The sequence below is a fragment of the Ictidomys tridecemlineatus genome, chromosome X (assembly GCF_052094955.1).
Source record: "Ictidomys tridecemlineatus isolate mIctTri1 chromosome X, mIctTri1.hap1, whole genome shotgun sequence".
NCBI lineage: Eukaryota > Metazoa > Chordata > Mammalia > Rodentia > Sciuridae > Ictidomys > Ictidomys tridecemlineatus.
In genome coordinates, this window is record NC_135493.1 from 62,659,351 (window position 1) to 62,676,752 (window position 17,402).

Consider the following 17,402-nt stretch of genomic DNA (forward strand, 5'->3'; position numbering starts at 1 on the left):
CACTCTCCTGGCGCAAACTTCTAGAACATAAAGGCCAAAAAATCTCTTCTTCTTTTTTTTTTTTTCATGTGATGCTGAGGATGGAACTCAGGTTCTGCCCATGCTAGGCAAGCACTCTACCACTGAGCAACAATCCTAGCCCCCAAAAAACCTTTTATAAAGATTTATAAAAACAATTTTAAAAAATCCACAAAAGCGCGCTTTCCATGGAGAGGACTCAACTCAACAACATAGCCCATCAATCATCTTAATAACTATATTTATTTAGAGTCTCTACAATTATACCCCAATATTAAAAATTTTAACGTCACAGATTTTCCTTTTGTCTAATTCACTTACTTTCTACAATTCTGCCCACAATACTCTGCAATACTAGGCATGCTTAACTTCTGGAGAGAACTTTCAACTTCATTAACTTTCTTTAATATTTAAATTGGAGTCCCCTTAGGAGTTTGTTTTTTGTTTGGTTGATGCAATGTATTACTGCCGGGTTTCTGTTCTCATGACTAAAAGGCTCAGGGGTCACTCTAGTTAAACTGGGCTAACTGGGCTGCATGAAATAACCACACAAGAGACACAAATACCTTTTTCTTTGGGGTCACTGTGACGGCTCCTCTGAGCTTAAGGGTCTGCAGAAAGAAAGAGAGAGAGAGCACTTGCTGACCCCTTTTATTGAGGAGAAGCTATTCAAATGAGGCAAGGGGTCAGGTTTCAGGGGGCTGAGTCTATCTTCATGATGTCCACTGTCAGCAGGTTGACTGACACCTGGGTAGGCCACACCCAAGGGCACAGTAAGAGAAGGGGATACACCCAAGGCACTTCCATGGAAGATTCTATCCTAAACAGGGCAAGGGGTTATATTACAAAGGAACAGGTGAGCATAGCTTCACCCATGGGGCTGTAGCAAGACACACCCATTTCTGTGACTGAGTGCCTCAGCACCCAGCTGGGGAGTGTAACTCAGTCACCCATAAGGTTGGCCTCCCACATATTACATTTATACATTTTCATATATTGACCCATTTTGCATAACAGGTATGTATCCTGTTTGACCATGGTCTGTAATTTCTGATGGATTATTGAATTTGTTTTGGCATTAGTCTATTCAGATTTTCTATTTTTTCTTGATTAAAACTTGGAAAATTGTCCAGTAGTATCCTTTTTTTCTAGGTTTTATATTTTTTCATATAATCCATAATTTCTTATAATACACTATATTTATTTTTAAAGTTTTTTTATTGTTCTACTTAGTTATACATGACAGTAAAATGAATTCTTATACATAATACATAAATTGAGCATAAATTCTCATTCTTCTGGTTGTACATGATGCAGGATCACACTGGTTATGACTATATAGGCATACAGATTATTAATTATTAATTATTGTTCTACTATCCTTCCTAACCTCTGAAACTGTGATCTCCAAATAAACTTTTTCTCATTTACGTTGTTCTTGTAAAATATTTTGGTCACAACAATGAAAACTACAATAAAACAAAAAGAGTTATTTAAGGTGCATAATAAAATATAAAGGCAAAAGTTATTTTTCATGTTTTTTGATTGCTCAATAAATTTCTCATTCAAATATTGTTTGTTTTTCTCTAGAACTGACCATGAAAATCAGACTTTGTCTTATTTTGCAGTTATTTCAATGGAATACAAAAAAAGTAAGATTGGGTGGGGTGGGTGACCAGCCAGGGAGCTTTAAGGGAAGCAAAAAAAGCCAGACACAGTGACAAATGCCTGTAATCCCAGGAACTAGGGAGGCTGAGACAGGACTTCAAGTTCAAGGCCAGCCTCATCAACCTAGTGATGCTCTAAGCAACTTGGTAAGACCCTGTCCTAAAATAATTTATTTAAATGACTGGAGATATGACTCAGTATTTAAGTGCTTCTGGGTTCAATCCCTGGTACAAAAAAAAAAAAAAAGCCCTCCAAGATGTCTGTAATAAAGTAGAGTTACATTTATTTTGGGCTGAACAATCTGTTTTTACCAAAGTTTCGAAAATTCATTACCAATACTAAAAGAAAGATAATAGATACAAGCATAAAACTAATTAGATATAAATCACTGATCCATATTCTCTTAGATTTTCTAAGGACCTTTCAATCCTTTATTATTCAATTACATTATTTTGTATGTTGAAAACAATTATTACAATTAATGATGGCAGCTGAGACTAAAGGGAGAAAGAAGAGCAGTGTTGTTGTGCAATGGGTACAGAATTCAAATCCTTTAAGATGAAAAAATATATAGTTAACAAAAATGTACTGTATCCTTAAAAATTAATAGAGTGCATTTTATGCTGCATACTTTTGTCAGAATAATAAGCAGTGATTGAATATTTATTTCCTCCTTAGTTCTGTGTTAGTTGTAGTAGATAATATAAAATAATTGTATGATATGTAAGTACCTATTATCAAATCACAGTCTTGACTTGGAAGACAAAATGTAGGTATATAACTGAATAGCAAATTATATGAGAAGTAGATGACAGCATAATTTGAGGTGGTACTTTCTGAAAAGACTTTTTAAAGTGTGTAGAATTTGACATGAGCTTTGAAAACCAGGTAGGATGTGAATATGCTGGCATTCAAAACCATGAGTGAATTTTTATTTTTGGAGTCCTCCAAATTATTCAATTGTGTAAGCTAAGTTAGACAGGCATTAAAATGCATTATTAATGACAAAATAAATGTGTTTATTTAGAGTATTTTAATCAGCATTCTTGATATGACCAAACAGCCCGACAATAACAACATAAAACAGAATAGTTTATTTTGGCCTGTGGTTTCAGAGTTCTCAGTCCATGCTCAGTTAATTCCATTGCTCTGGATCCAATGTGAAGAAGAATATCATGAAGAAGAGTATGGCAGAAGAAATCAACTCAGGACATGCCAAAAAGAAGCAGAGAAAATTTTGCTCAGCAGAGATAACCACCCCCCCCAAACATGCACCCAGTGACCTACCTTCTCCAGCCATAACCTACTTGCCTACAGTTATTGTACAATTAATCCATATCAGTGGATTAATCTACTATTTATATTATACCTGCCATAATCTAACCTCTGAAAATTATTACTTTGTCTTACATATGAATTTTTAGGTGGCACCTTGTATCTAAATCATAACATTCTTTCACTGGTTCCCAAAAGTTCATGCCCATCTCACAATGCAAATATCTTGAATCCATCCTCATAAGCCTTCATAGTACTAACAGTTCCAGAATTACCCAATATATCCAAGTCCAATGTCTTATCTGCAACTCAAGAAGAACCTTACGGATAATAAGGAAAATAAATACAGGAGGCATACATGACCCCAATTATACAAAAATACAACAAACCCACACCAACACAAATTATTATGAAATTACCTAACATACAGAATGTAATAGTTTTAAAGGCTGACAGAGAAAAATGGCAGGTTTCATTTAGAGGAAAACCAACCAAGTCTCAACTTATTTCTCAACTCAGATACTCAAAATTAACAGGTCCTGGGATAATGTATTCCAATCACTGAAAAAATTGGATGTCAATAAAGAATACTATACACAGAAAAATTAAGCTTGAGAATTGATGATGAAATAAAAGCCTTCCATGATAAACAAAAGTTTCATTTATAATTAGAGAGCCTGCACCTAAAACATACTCAATGAGATATTTCATGAAGAAGAAATGAAAAAAAAAATTGAAAACCAGTAAAGGGAGTGACTAAACTAGAAGAATAGTCAAAGGAAAATCTAATTAAAATTAAAAACTAGAAATAACCCCAAAAAACAGCAATAAAAAATCATCTCTCAATATAACATCTAATTTAAGTGACCTAAACTCATCAATGAAAAGACATAGTCTGTCAGATTGGATTAAAAAATAAGGCTCAACAATATGCTGTCTCCAAGACACTCACTTCATAGGCAAAGACATCCACAGACTGGTGGTAAAAGAATAAGAAATAAATCCATCATTCTCATGGGATTTGTAAGCCAACAGGAATTTCTATCCTCATATCTGATAAAGTGGACTTCAAATCAAAGTTAATCAGAAAGGATATAGAAGGATATTTTATACTGCTAAAGGGAATTATACATCAAGAAGACATAGCAATCTTAAATATTTATGCCCCTAAAAATGAAACATCTATATACATCAAACAAACCCTTCTCACTTTCAAGAATCAAATAGATCACAACAATTAATACTGGGTGACATTAACATGCATCTCCTATCACTGGATAGATCCTACAAACAAAAACTAAATAAAGAAGCTGCAGAACTAAACAATGCAATTAATAATTTAGCATTAATAGACATATAGGGGATATTTTATCCATTAATGACTGAATACAATTTCTTCTCAAAAGCACATGGATAATTTTCTAAAATAGACCAAATCAGAGGCCACAAAGTAACTCTTATCAAATACAAAAATCCATAAAGATAATACCTTGCATTCTATCAGATCATAATGGAATGAAATTCGAAAGTAATGATAAAATAAAAAATAGAAGCTACTCTAACACCTGGAGACTAAGTAATACACTCTGGAATGACCAATGGATAGCTGAAAAAATCAAGGATGAAATAAAAATTTTAGAAGTAAATGAGAATAGTGACACAATACATCAAAATCTCTGGGAAATTATAACAGTGATTCTAAAAGGAAATTCTATTTCATTAAGGTCATTTTTAAAAGAATAGAAAGTCACTAAATATATAAACTAACATTACATCTCAAATTCCTAGAAAAAGAAAAACAAATCAACAGCAAAAACAGTAGAAAACAGGAATTAATTAAATGCAGAGCTAAAATAAAGAAATTGAAAAAAAATGAAATAAAAAGTTGGTTCTTTGAAATAAAATTGGTAAATCCTTAGTCAAGTTAAGGGAATAAAAAAGAAAAAAAAACAAACCTCAGATTTCTAAAATTCATAATGAAAGTGGGATTATCACCACAGACACAAATGAAATACAGATGCTAATTAGAAATTATTTTGAAAATTTATATATCAATAGAAAATCATGAAGACATCAACAAATTTAGAGACATACAACTTACCTAATTTGAATCTGAAGGACATAGAAAATTTAAATACATGAATTTCAAGCAATTAAATTAAAGATGCCATCAAAATCCTACCAACAATAAAAGGCCCAGGACCAGATGGATTCTCAACTGAGTTCTACCCAACCTTCAAAGAACTTACACTAATACCTTTTAAATTATTCTGTGAAATAGAAAAGGAGTGAATTCTGAATCTCATTATGAAAATCTAGTATTACCCTTATAACAAAACCACACAAAATGCATCAAGAAAACATCAGACCAATATCCTTGGATGAACATACCTGCAAAAATTCTTAAGAAAACGCTTGCAAATTGCATACAAATCATATTTAAAAGGTAGTGTGTCCTGAATTTAATGAGTGTTGTTTTCAACATTTTTACTTAGTTGAACTCGCCACTATGTCCAGAGTTTAATACCATATTGAGAGGAGATACTATTCCCATGTCATTACAGCCACTTCAGAAACAATATCTTAAACTAACATGCCTTAAAAAAAACAATAAAGAAAAAATACAAAACATCATAACAACGTTCTTTAGGATCCACTTTTCTATTGTTCTTGGTAAAGTTTTTGAAGTAGGATGTTTTCTTTCTTGGATTTCAGCTATTCTGCAGTTTGTTTATTCTCAGCTCTGAACCTAAGTGGTTGAAATTGTTAGAGTAGTCTGTGCAGTGTTTCTCTGCAGAGTTTCACTCTCATTTTGACTGGAAAGCTTTAAGCCTCCCCCTTTTCAGGCCACATGCTGGGGTAAGGACAGTAAAATGCTTTGCTTGTCCTGTAGTCCTTTCTAGGCTTGAAAGAGATGACTAAGGGCTCACAAGATTTGGTTTGAATTTAATTTGTCTCAGTTCTCCACTCTACAGTATCTTCCAGGTTTCTAAAAACAGAGCTCAGATCATCTATTTCAAGTGAAAGGGTTCCTCACTTTTCTCAGCTTTGCATTCTGAATTTACCAGTTCTAAATTTTTGTTTTGATTCACTCTTTGGGAGCTTCTAGGATAGTATGGCTCCCTCTGAACAACCTTCTGCTCTCATACATACCTCCATCAGGTCAAGATATAACAAGAAAAGAAAATTACAGGGCACAATCTCTTATGAACATAAGAGTGTGCAGTAGTGCATACCTGTAATTCTAGTGACTCAGATTGAGTCAGGAGGATTGCAAGTTCAAAGCCAGCCTCAAAACTTAGGGAGGCTTTAAGCAACTTAGCAAGACTCTGTGCCGCAGTCTGGCTGGGCACAAATCACCAAGCCGCCACAAAGCACTTGTATGTTCAAACAGGAAACTTCATTGCCTGAATTCCAACAGCACTCCACGCACACTCCCTGGGAACTCTCCCAAACACCACCCACGTGGCTCCTCTCCGGCACACCACACACCAACCGGAACTCCCCCCCACACACACACACTCTCCCAGAACACCACTGGCACTCTCCCAGAACACCACTGGGCTGCGCACGCACTCACTCTCAGAACCCCTTGAGAATTCAATGGGAACTCCAAAGTAGAGGGCGCCTGTGGCAGCAAGAGCCATCCTATTACAGGACAGTAAATGTCTAATATACAATTGAATCGATCCAGCTTCATCTTAATGGCTTGCCTCTCAACCATTACTTCTGGCAAAATGCCAGGGACCATCCCGAGGCTCTCAACAGCTCTGTCACCAAATAAAAGTAAATAAATTAATAAAAAGGGATGGAGATGTGATTCGGTTCTTAAATGCCCCTGGATTCAAATCCTGGTATGAAAAATAGACACAAAAATCCTCAACAAAATACTAGAAGACCAAATGGGATGGCACCTTAAAATGAATCATGCACTGTGACCAAGTAATATTTATTCCTGGGATGAAAAAAGTTTCAATATAAGCAAATTCATAAGTATTATGTACAACCCAACACTCTTTCAGCATTGAGACTAAAATACTTGACACAAATAACTTGGAGAAGGAAAGATATATTTTGGCTTACAATTTCTAAGACTTCAGTATATGATTGGCTGACTTTATTGGTTTTGATCTGACATGAGCAAGAATATCAAGGCAGAAGTTTATAGTAGATAAAAGCTGCTCAGCTCATGACATCTGGGAAGCAGAAATCTGAGGGGGGGTAGTGTCCAAAGAAGACATATATTCCTGAAAGGCTATGCCCCGGTGAGTTATATTTTCCAATCATGCTCATCTGACTGTATTTTTCACCACATTACAGTAGTACATTTGAATTATCAATTTACCCAGTGAATTAATCCACTGATAAGGTCATACTCTTCATGATCCAATCATTTCCAAAAAGCCCCAATCCCACTTCTAATCATTACTTCATTGGGGACAAAGTATTCACCACTTCAGTTTTGGGGGAACATTCCAGGTCCAAACCATAACATTATATCACCAGTTCCCCAAAGTTCATGCTCATCTCACAATGTAAAATGAGCTTTTTTTGCATTCAGTCCATCTCCAAGAATGCCCATACCAACAATTCCAGCATTCCTCAAATCCAAATCCAAAATATCCTCTGATACTCAAGATAACCCCTTAGATATAAATGTCTTCTAAAATAAATGATAAAAGTTAAATTCTTCTAATGTACAATGACACACAGTAAACATCATTCCATTCCAAAAGTTAAGAAGCAGTAATCAGATCCACTGAGTCATGGCTAGACTGGCTTCTTTGTGCCAAGATGACAACATAGTAAAACAAGTTCTCTGGAACAACTTCTTGGGCCACCCTGTAGGAGTAGGGCAACCTGGATTTCTCGTCTTAAAGAAGTCTTTCAAATGGATTTATATTTTTACACGTTGAGGCTGCAATATACTGGGTATTGATAGTATATGAGATGCCCTCAAGGTGTTCACCTATTGTTCCAGTATAAATAAAGTACTTAGTATTTAATAGGGCTAATCTCTTCTGCAACCACACCTCCTTTGGACTCAATTTTATATACAACTTTCTGGTCAAAATGTAATTTATAAAATTCTGCTCTGCTTTACACTTGAAACTTTCACAGTAAACATAGTCAAAGTCAGTCAGCAGTACTCATGATACTGCCTGAAGTCTGTGCAGAATCCATGAGGTTAACTAGTCCATCACCTTTAAATTCAACTTTATACAAAGTCTCAAGGGCATGTTCTTTGCCAGAATGTAGCACATGTGTCCTATATTCCAATTCCTAGTAGAGTCCTCATTTCCATCTGAAATTACATGATCAGTGTTTACTGTCCACATGACTAGCAATATTCTTGTCTTTTGAGCTCACACCAGCATTTTTCATTAAGCTCTTCTTAAAATATTCAAAGACTTCTCTAGTCTGCATCTCCAAAATTTTCAAATGCCTCCTGCAAAGTAGTTCCAAAGGCTTCTGAAACAGATCATCATGTGTATTCATAGCAGTGACACCATTTTTTATTATCAATTTTATTTGTTAGTCAACTTTTCATTGCTGTGATTAAAATACCTGACACAAACAACTTGGAGAAGAAAAGTTTTTTTGAGCTCATTATTTCATTGGTTTCAGTCCAAGACCATCCCACTCAATAGCTCTGTGCCTGAGGTGAGGCAGAACTTCATGGCAGAAGGGCATGGTGGAGGGAAAATTCTCAGTTTATTACAGCTGGGAAACACACACACACACACACACACACACACACACACACACACACACACACACACACACAGAAAGGGAGAGAGAGAAAGGGCAGGGGATGATGTCCAGGGTCAAAATGTAGTCTCCAAGCACAAACCCCAAATGACCTACATATTCCAATCACATCAAACAGGCATAGAGTTTCTACAACCTACTTGTAATCCATTTCACTTATTAATTAATCAAATGGGTTAATCCACTGATGAGGTCAGATCCTCATTATATGATCACTTTTCAAAAGCCCCACCTCTGGATATTGATGCATTGGGATGAAGTCTTCAACACATGAGATTTGGGGGAAATCTCATATCCTAATGGTTTTTATATGGCAGATAATATTATATGAAAATTAATGTAGAAATAAAGCACTTGACAAATTCAATACCATCATTCAATAAAACTAAAAAGTGAACAGGGATAGAAAAATGTACATCAGCATGATAAAGGTCATATATGACAAGCTCACAGATAACATCATACTCAATGATAAGTAAATAAAAGATTTCCCTCAAAGATTCAGAAAAAAGGAGAAGATATTCAGTCTTATGTCTCCTTTTTAAAAATCTTATTTCCTATTGTTTGATGTGGGAAAGTATGGTTTTGTCACATTGATTTCAATATCTCAGAAAACCATCATAAAATCTTGTCTACAAATAGAAAGTTAGTACAGAATATGATGCATAGAGAATATAGGTTATGAGATTATAGGTTATAATATATTTAATTATATGCATAAATTAGTCTTGTGAAATAGCAAAAGTTCTCTGATAGCTATGTAAATATATCTGTAAGTGTGTATATGTGTATGTATGTGTGTATGTATGTATGTATGTATCTACCTATCTATTTATCTATATACTTTACATCATAGAGAAGTGACAGAGTTTATCATTTAAATGCCAGAAGTGTTATCTTATAAATTTCTAAAAGGTAGAGTTTTTCCCCACAAAGATTACTGGAAGCCTCACTGTGTATTAACATGGTGAATATGCCAAATATTTATTTTGCACACCTGAGAAGCTAAGGTGCTTTCTTTCAGAAGACCCACCTGCTTTTTTTTTTTTTAGTTTTTGTCTTTTGGTACTAGAGATTGAACTCAGGGGCCACTGAGCCACATCCCCAGCCATATTTTGTATTTATTTTGTATTTGTGGGTTACTTAGTGCCTTGCTCTTACTGAGGCTGGCTTTGAACTTGTGATCCTCCTGCTTCAGCCTCCCAAGCCTCTGGGATTACAGGCATGTTCCACTGCATCTGGCCACCTGCTTATGAAGCCACTATATTTAAACCAATTTTATGTTTATATCTTTCAGCACACAATTATTTAAACTTCAATACAAAATTCAAGGCATCTTCTAGACAAAATCTTGCCTTTCTAGAAAGAGTTTGCAAAGATGAATTTCCTTTTTAAAACTGGTCTTTTAATTATACATGACAGTAGAATTTATTTTGCTATAAATATAGAAGCATGGAATATGTCTTATTTTAATTAGGACTACATTCTTGTGGATGTACATGATGGTGGAATTCACTATGGTGTATTCATATATGTACATAGGAAAATTATTTTGGACTCATTCCACTTTATTTCCTTTTCCCATTCACCCTCCTTTCTCTTTATTTCTCTTTGTCTAATCTACTGAATATCTATTCTACCCCTCTATTATTGTGTGATAGATTTCAAATAGCTGTAAAATATTTAATCTTTGGCTTTTGGGGACTGGCTTATTTCAGTTAGCATGATCATCTACATATCCTTTTACCACTAAAAGTCAAAATGTCATTATCATTTATGGATGAGTAATACTCCATACTCCATTATTATATAAACCACATTTTCTTTATTCATTCATCTGTTGAAGGGTATCTAGGTTGGTTCCATTGCTTAGCTATCATGAATTATGCTGCTATAAACATTGATATGGCTACATCATTGTAGTATGCTGATTTAAAATCTTTAAATATATGCCAAGAAGTGGATTAACTGGGTCAAATAGTGGCTCCATTCAAAGTTTATTGATTAAATGCCATATTGCTTTTCATAGTGGTTGCACTAAATTGCAGTCTCACCAGCAATTTATGAGGGAACTCTGTACCCCACATCCTCACAAATATTTAGAGTTACATTGTATTCTTGATAATTGAAATTCTGACTGGAGTGAGATGAAATCTCAGTGTGGTTTAGATTACCTCTTCTCTAATTGCTAGAGATGTAAAACATGTTTTATATATTTGTTGACCAATCATATTTCTTCTTCTGTTAAGTGTTAAGTTCCTTTCTTCATCTATTGGTTTTATTTATATACCTTATTTTATATTATTTGGTGTTAAGTTTTTGAATTTTGTGTATAGCCTGGAAATTAACATTTATCTGAAGTGTGGATGGCAAGATTCTCTCCCATTATGTAGGATCTCTCTTCACATTCTTGATTGTTTCCTTTGCTGTGAAGAAGCCTTTTAGTTTGATACCATTCCAGTTGTTGATTCTTCATTTTATTTCTTGCACTTTAGGAGTATTATTGAGGAAGTTGGTTCCTAAACTGACATGAAAGAGAGTTGGAGTTCATTTTTCTTCTAGTAGGCACAGGGTCTCTGGTTTAATTCCTAGGTCCTTCATTCCCTTTGAGTTGAGTTTTGTGTATGGTGAGAGATAGGGGTCTAATTTCATTTTTCTATGTATGGATTTCCAGTTTTCCCAGCACTGTTTGTGGAAGATGCTATCTTTAATCCAGTATATGTCTATGGTACCTTGGTCTAATATAAGATAACTACTTATATGGGTTTGTCACTGTGTCTTGTATTCTGCACCATTGGTCTTCATGCTTGTTTTGTTGTCAATATCATACTACTTATGTTACTATAACTCTGTATTTAAATGACTAAATACACAGGTAATTTGATGCCTTCTGCTTTACTTTTCTCACTAAGGAATTTTTTGGTTATTCTTGCCTCTTATTTTTCCTTATGAATTTGTGGCTGTATATTTTATTTCTATGAAGAACATCAATGGAATTTTAATGGGAATTACATTAGATCTGTATATTGCTTTTGGTAGTATGGCAATTTTGATATTAATTCTGCCTATCCAACAACATGGGATAATTTTCCATCTTTTAAGGCCTTCTTCAATTTCTTTCTTTAATTTTCTGTTGTTTTCATTGTAGTGATATTTCACATCTTTTGTTATACTGATTCCAAAATATTTTATATTTTGAGGCTATTGTGAATGGGATAGTTTTCTTAATTTCTTGTTCAGCTTATTCATCATTGTTGTATAGGAATGCAATTGATTTATGGTTGTTAATTTTGTATTCTGCTATATTACTGAATTCATTTTTGCATTCTAGAAGTTTTCTAGTGGAATTTTTTGGGGCAGGGGATCTAACTAAATATAGTTCATGGCATCCACCAATAGAGACAGCTTGGGTTGTTCTTTTCCTATTCATGACCTTTTAATTTTTTTTTCTTGATTGCTCTAGCTAGAGTTTCGAGAAATTTGTTGAACAGATGTGGTAAAAGAGAGCTTTTTGTTTTTCTCCACTTAGAATGATCTTGGCTTTGAGGTTGCTACATATAGCTTTTATAAAACTGAGATATTATTCCTAGTGCTTTGAACAAAAATGGATACTGTAGTTTGTGAAATTCTTTTTCTGCATCGATTTAAATCATCTATATGATTCTTATCTTTACATCTATGTATGTGGGTAATTACATGTATTGATTGAACATACATTGCATCCATGTAACAAAACCCAGTTGATCATGATAAACTATCTGTTTAATATGTTTTTATACATGATTTGGCTTCCTTTCCCTTTATTCCCCTTTTTATTGTTTTAATATATATATATATATATATTTAGACATTGATGGACTTTTATTTTATTCATTTATTTATATACAGTGCTGAAATCAAACCCAGTGCCTCACACATGTCAGTCAAGCTCTCTACCACTGAGCCACAAGCTCAGCCCTTTTATCTAATCCAATGATTTGCCAGTATTTTCTTTTTTTTTTGTTTTGATTTTCTTTTGAGATATGATTTGCATACAGCAGTGTTTAAATCTTTTTTTTTTATTGTTGGTCGTTCAAAACATTACACAGTTCTTAATACATCATATTTCACAGTTTGATTCAAGTGGGTTATGAACTCCCAACTTTACCCCGTATATAAATTGCTATATCACATCAGTTACCCAGTATTTTCTTAAGAAGTTTTGCATTTATATTCATCAGAGATATTGGTCTGAAGTTTTCTTTCCTTGATGTGTTTTTGTCTGGTTTTGGTATCAGGATGACATTAGCTTCATAGAATGAGTGTGGAAGGGTTCCCTCCTTTTCTGTTTTGTGGAATAATTCGATTAGGATTGGTTTTAGTTATTCTTTAAAGGTCTGTAAGAACTCAGTTGAGAATCTGTCTAATCCTGGACTTTTCTTTGTTGGTAGACTTCTGAGAGCATCTTCAATTTCATTACTGAAATTGATCTGTTTAATATTTTATGTTCTCCTGGTTCAATGTGTGTTGGTAATATATCTCTAGAATTTGTAATGTCTTCAAGATGATCTTATTTTTTTTTATATATTTTCAAAATAGTTTAATTATCCTCTGTATATAGTAGTTTCTATGCTGATTTTTTAATCATGAATTTTAATAATTTGAGTATTTTTATCTTTCTGTTGATTAGCTTGGCTAAGGATTTATCAATTTTATTTATTTATTTATAGAACCAACTTTGTGTTTCATTGATTTTTTTGATTTTTATTCCAATTTCATTGATATTTTTCTCTGATTTTAATTTTCTTTCTTCTGCTGATTTAGGAGTTGATTTGATTTTATTTTTCTAGGGCTTTTAGATGTAAATGCTTATTTATTTAGTTTCTTTCTATTCTTCTAATGACCAAGCTCATTGCTATAAATTTACACCTTAAAATTGCATTTATAGTGTCCCAGTGATATTGATACGTTGTATCATTATTTTCATTTAACTCTAAGTATATTTTACTTCTTCCCTTATTTCTTCTGCTATCCATTTATCATTCAATAGCATGTTATAATCTCCAGATATCAGAATAGATCCCTTTTTAATCTTGTGTGGTTGATTTCTAATTTCAGTCCATTATCATCTGATAGAATACAAAATATTTTAACTATTTTTTTGTATTTGTTAAGAATCGCTTTGTGGCCTAAGATATGGTCTATTTTAGAAAATTATCCATGTACTGCTGAGACAAAAGTGTATTCAGTCATTGATGAATAAAGTATTCTTTTACGTCTATTAAATCTAAATTATTTAATGTATTTTAATTTTATAGCTTCTTAATTTAGATTTGTTTGAAATTCTATCCATAGATGAGAGAAACATGTTAAAGTCATCCAGTATTATTGTATTGCAGTCTATTTGATTCTTGAAATTGAGAAGGTTTGTTTGATGTATGTATATGCTCCATTGTTTGGGGCATAAATTTTATGATTGCTATTTCATGTTATTATATAATTCCCTTAAGCAGTATGAAATAACCCTCTTTCTTCTGATTAATTTAGGGTTGAAGTTCACATTACTGTTATAAGGATTAAAATGCTGTTTGTTTACAAGATCCATGTGAATGATATGTTTTTTCTTCTATTCTTTCACCTTCAGTCTGTGGATGTCTTTGGTTTTTAGGTTGAGTCTCTTAGAGACAGTATACTGTTTAGTTTTGTTTGTTAATCTGTTCTGCTATCCTATGTCTTTTTATTGATGATATTACTTCATTTACATTCAATGTTATTATTGAGGAATTATTTTTATTTTCTCTCATTTTGAGTTCTATGTGTTTTTAATTTGTATTAGTTTCTACTTTGACTCACTATTCTTCTAGTGTAGTTCCACTCTCTGCTAATTTTCAATTTTATTTTTAATTTCTTCTTCATGAAATATCTTATTGAGTATGTTTTGTAGAGCAGGCTTTGTACTTATAATTCTTTTAACTTTTGTTTTTATTTTATCTTCAAATCTGATATTTATTTTTTCTGGGTATAATATTCTTGGTTGGCATTCATTTTCATTTAGAGGTTTGCATATATTATTCCAAGACCTCCTAGCTTCAAGGGTCTAAGTTTAGATATCAACTGGCATCCAGATGGTTTACCTATTAGTTTGAACCTGTCAGTTTTCTTTAGGAGCCTTTAAAATTCTATCCTTATTTGGTAGGTTGGGTGTTTATATAATAATGTGCTTTGGTGTGGCTCTGGTAATTTTGTGTATTTGGGAACCTTTATGCCTCCTGTATTTGATGTTCCATTTTATTCTTGATATTTTGGAAATTTTTGATATTATTTTATTGAAAAGATAGTGCATTTCTATTTCATAGCCTTCATCTCTCCCAATGAATCTAAAATGTGGCCTTTTCATATTATTCCGTATTTCTTGAAGGTTTTGTTCATGGTCTCTTAATATCTTTTCCCCAAGGTCAACACCATTTTCAAGATTATATATCTTGCCTTTGTTATCTGAAACTCTATCTTCCAAGTGGTCTGGACTTTGGTGATGCTTCTCACTAAATTTTTAAGCTGGTCTATGGAAATCTTCCTCTCAAGGATTTCCATTTGGTTGCTTTTCAGAATCTCTCATTATTGGAGTGATTTATACTTTCTGTATTTTTCTCTGATTTTACCCATAACATTGATTATTACCTTGCATATCAGTTTAACTATGAATTCTTTCAATTCCTTCTTTGACATTTTCTCCACTCTGTTATTGAAGGATTTTGTTTTGGGAGTATTTTGGATTGTTTGGGATGGCTTGTTCCCCCTTTTTTTTTTTCATGTTATTTTGTGTGCCTACCCATTTATCAGTATAAATCTCAGCTGGCAGAGCTTCTACCCTATAAACGTGTAGTGTTCCTGAAGGTTTCAAGTATCTAACACATTAGGGGGAAACAGATGAGCACAATATTCAATGCAAAAAGTATACAGCATTAAACTGAATTTTTAGTTTCTACTATGACATCTACAATGCTGATTGTCCTAATAAATAGAAATGGTATGATAAACAATTAGGAACAGTAAAATGATTGAGTTTGCAGAAGATATTTATATTTTATAATGTGAACAGACAGAATGCAGAATAGATGTAGGATGTGATGTTAAGGAGGGAGGAGAAGAAAAATAGAAGTAAAAAAATAGAGGGAGTGTGAAAGTGAGAACAATAGAATTATTTAATCAGAAAAGAAATGAAAGAAAGAGAATATTATAATTAGATAAGTGCAAAGCAAAACCAAAGTATATTAATCATAAACCCTAACCCTCAAAAGACAGTGTCATGAAATAGAACTACTTTCAAAAAAATGCTAGAAATGAGAAAATTGAGACAAATATGTATACGTACAAATGTCCATGAATTACTCATCACTCAATCAAAACAGAAAGAGAGAAAAAAAGAAAAAGAAAAAACTAAAATAAAATTTTAAAAGTTCTTGATGAAAAATTAAGGAATCATTTCTATTTCAGTGGAAAAAATATTAATGAGATTATATGTACATTTTCTGCTCCAAATGTTTTTCTGAGTTTTTAGGTATGTACTTCACAGAGATGTAAAATTTGTAGATTGTCAAGATCTTCCATTTTTTGTGTTGCTCATCAAGTTGGTTGTTGAAGTTCAAAATTGTTCACTTCCTTTCTTGGTAGTATGAGGAGGAGAAGTTTGGAGAGTGCTGTGTGATCCACAATTTTTTCCCCTCTATCTTTATTTAATGTACTCAAAATTTTTAAGTCTCTAAGGCACTCTGTCCAGTGTTGAGATTAGTTAAATCCCTCTTTCACCCACCTCACAGAGAAGCTGAGTTCCTGCTGTTTTAATCATGTGTCACTGAGTTATGAGAAATGTCACTTCCCTGCAGATCACATTCTTTCCCACTCTTACTTCTCTTATTCATCTTTAATACAGGAAGTTCTAGCTGGAGCAATTAGGCAAGATAAGCTAATAGAAGTCATAGAAATCATAGAATAAGAAGTAAAATCTCTTCAAAGATGACATTATCTTATGTGTAGAAATCTCTGAAGACTCCATAAAGTAACTCTTATAACTGTAAGTGAATTCAGCAGTTTGACAGCATTAACGAAATCAATGTATAAATTAGGCTGTATATACTACGATCATATATGCAAAAAATCAAATGACTTTACAATAGCAACCAAGTTAACACAATGCTTAGGTATGAAAAACAAAAGTTAAAAACTTGTGCTGTGAACACTATGTAATAAAGTACAAAAAATTCAAGAGAAATAAGTAAATAGAAGAAAATGCATATAAATAGGCTTAAAAGGTTAATATTGTTAAAATAATTGCTAAATTAGGCTAAATATGCAATAATGACCAACATTTCCAGAGAAATTTTTAGAGAAATAGGAAGAAAAATGATAAAATTGATTTGGTTCAAGAAAATTCCCTGAATAGCTGAAACAATTTTGAGCTAAGAGAACAAAATTGGAGGTGTCATGTTTCCCTATTTCAAAACATATTAGAAGACTACCATGATAAAACAGTATAGAACTGGGAGAAAATCATACATATTCATATACAGAATAAAGAGCCCTCCTTCCACCAGTTAACTCATGCACATATGGTCAATTGATTTTCAAAAAGGATGTGAAGAATACATAATGAAGAAAAGTTAATTGCTTTAACAGTGCTAAAATAATGAATA